General features: G+C 39.8%; 1 non-coding gene across 1 annotated transcript; it reads right to left on the bottom strand.

Moving 5' to 3' along the window:
* Nucleotides 1–1,800: 1,800 nt before the first annotated feature.
* Nucleotides 1,801–1,873, bottom strand: TRNAG-CCC. The gene has a single exon. It is a non-coding gene; the product is annotated as a tRNA-Gly (tRNA).
* Between the last annotated feature and the right edge of the window lie 1,323 nt (nucleotides 1,874–3,196).

The following is a 3,196-nucleotide window of genomic DNA, read 5'->3' as shown; positions in this document are numbered from 1 at the left end:
CAGAAATAATGAACTAACTCTCTTCTGCTAGGAGGAAGAGGATCAAAGAGAAAGGGGGGAGTTTACTGGCCATTAGCAAGGTCATACCTCAGGTAGTTAAATCCTAAAAATGTTCCATAGCCCTTTAACTATTTCTCTGTTGTAGACTAGCAGTTACCTTTTCAGCATCAGGGACTGGGTTTGTGGAAGACAACTGTTCATGGACCAGGGTGAGGGGGGATAGTTTGGGATAATTCAAGTGCATTACATTTATTGTGTGCTTTATTTCTGTTATTATTACATCAGCTCCACCTCAGATCTTCAGGCATTAGATCCTGGAGGTTGAGGACCCATGTAGATACAATAGGGGAAAAGGCAAATATAGTCAGTGATAATTCCCTCTTTTCATGCCATCTACCATCACTGACTCAGCCGACCTCAAATATGTAGGAGACAACAAGATTCAGAGACAGGAGGGCTGGGTGGGAAGGGAATCAGGGAAAAGAGCGAAGTCTTCCTGGTTTTAAAAGGCCAAGTCTGAGGACAGGATGTGTACACACTGTTAGCTGTACTTTGTGATTACAACTTTTGAGCATATTTTCAATAAAGGTCTCTGGACCATTCTCTGCTCTGTACACATACCTTTCCCAAGTATTTAAAGCAGAGATGCAGACTTCCTGTACCTTTTACAGCATATCCAAAGCTGTTTGAAAGCTAGTTGAAATTTTTTCTGAAGTTGGTCCAATTAATTAGGATAGTTTATTAGACACATGGGTTTCCCCAGTGGCTCAGAGGTAAAGAACCCACCTGCCAATGTGGGAGATGTGGGTTCAATCCCTGGTTTGGGAAGATCCTCTAGAGAAGGAAATAGTAACCCATTCCATCTTTCTTGCCTGGGAAATCCCATGGACAGAGGAGCCTGTCCATGTTATCGCAAAAGAGTAGAATATACTTAGTGACTAAATAACAACAAATTAGACCCTTAGTTACTAATTTCATAGATAGCTTTTTGGTGGCATGTCCGATGGCTCATCCGGTAAAGAATCAGCCTACAATGCAAGAGCCACAGGAGACACAAGTTGATCTCTGGGTTGGGAAGATCCCCTGGAGAAGGAAACGGCAACCCATTCCAGTACTCTTGCCAGAAAAATCCCATGGACAGAGGAGCCTGGGGGCTATAGTCCAAAGAGTCACAAAGAGTCAGACATGACTGAATATAGCACATGTAGTCATGCACAGACATACACGTTTTCCATTGGCAGAATAGTGAATTACAATAAATTTCAATAAGTGTCAGGAAGCATGAACACAAGGCCAGGCCTTGACATCAGCATGGAGCCTTGATCCATCACTCAACTTCTCTGGGCATCGGTCTCCTGGGCTGTACAACGGTGGTAGAGAGAAGCCTGGCAAGGAACAGCAGTAGTAATGTAGGGCCAAATGAGATCATTCCCTTCAAGATCCTTTACAGGAAACTTGTTTATAAACCCATCTAAGTTCTCTCACTTTGTAGCATTCCGTGACAAGAGAGCTACCTCTAGGAGAATTATTTGGTTTTTATTTGTACCTATCATCCCATGAAATATTTGTCCAGGTCCCAAACATAAATTGCCTCCAATCAGAATTAAAATAACACAGTATTTGCTAAACAATGAGACCAAACTCTGCAGAAAAAAATTAATTTTTTTTTAAATTATTTATTTATTTGGCTGCGTTAAGTCTTAGTTGCAGCATGCTGGATCTTTATTTGTGTGATGTGAGTTTTTTTTTAAGTTGCAACATACAAATCCTTAGTTGCAGCATACAAATCCTAGAATCTAGTTCCCTGACCTGGGATTGAACCAGGGCCCCCTGCATTGGGAGTGCAGAGTCTTAGCCACTGGACCACCAGGGAAGTAAAAAAAAAAAAAATTTCTGAATTTCATAAAATTTTGTTTTCTGAGACACCTATCTTTCAACATTGAAGTCGCTCAGTCGTATCCGACTCTTTGCGACCCCATGGACTGTAGCCTACCAGGCTCCTCTGTCCATGGAATTTTCCAGGCAAGAGTACTGGAGTGGGTTGCCATTTCCTTCTCCAGGAGATCTTCCCGACCTAGGGATCGAACCCAGGTCTCCCTCATTGTAAGCAGACACTTCACCATCTGAGCCACCAGGGAAGTCCGAATGGAACATAAATTTTTTTTCAGTGTTTGATGATTGACAAAAAGAATTCAAGTGTATCTTGTTTCATTTTGTCTTGATCTCATTGCCTCTGTCTTAAGCCCAAATGCAAATTAATTTGCACACCAATTCCAAGTACTAAAACTAACTGCACATTAAAAAAACCATATCTGGGGAACACTGACTTCTTACCTGGAATTGTGTTGTTGACACGGTGTGTCTCATTTTTCACTTTCTATAGTGTAGTGTCTTTAGTGGAGTTTGTATTTATCTTTGTATGAAGCTGGATTTCACTTTACTTTCTCTTTATGGTCTTATCACATCGTTTACAAACACTTTATCTCTGTTACAGAAAATAAATGGAATTCCAGGCTTTCGATGAAATGTCATGTTGAAATGGATGGTCCAAAAATCTATATTTAGATGACTGACTCCTGTTTGAGGAAGACATGATGAATGTTTCATGCTCATACACTGAAGGATGATGGATTTAATGACCATCCCCTAACTGGGGAATGCTATTTTGGAATAATTAAATGTTCCATCATTTGCAAGTCTAAATAGTCCATTGTTAGTTCCTGTTTTTGTCTGTCAACAGATCCTTCCATTTTCTAAAGGAAATTTATCATTAAAACAATTGAACTGATAGCAACATCCCACTTGAGTGTGTTAGCAATAGCACATTTCATGGAACTCTGATTCATGGCTGCAGTTTGGGAAGACTTAATTTATGTATAAGTCTGGTTCATAAATGACAAACATGACAAGCATTGTTTAAAGGCTACTGGTAGATATTTATCTTCAGGTATTGAAGTGATCTTCTGCTCGAAGAGGTGGCTAAGCCTTCTGTCAGATGAAAGAATCTCCTGGAATAAAAGAGCATTCATGAAGTATTTTGTAATTAAATAATAATAATTTTACAGTCTATTTTCTTGCTGATCCTTCTATTTTAGACGTTTTTACAGGCTGCATTCCTTTTTAACTCTTGACTATTATTGAGGCATTTGAAGTAATTGTATCTAATTATATAGGAGGGCATGGCAACCCACTCCAG

The sequence above is a fragment of the Bubalus bubalis genome, chromosome 14 (assembly GCF_019923935.1).
Source record: "Bubalus bubalis isolate 160015118507 breed Murrah chromosome 14, NDDB_SH_1, whole genome shotgun sequence".
NCBI lineage: Eukaryota > Metazoa > Chordata > Mammalia > Artiodactyla > Bovidae > Bubalus > Bubalus bubalis.
The sequence above is the reverse complement of the archived record's forward strand: the minus strand, read 5'-3'. Positions and strand labels throughout refer to the sequence as shown.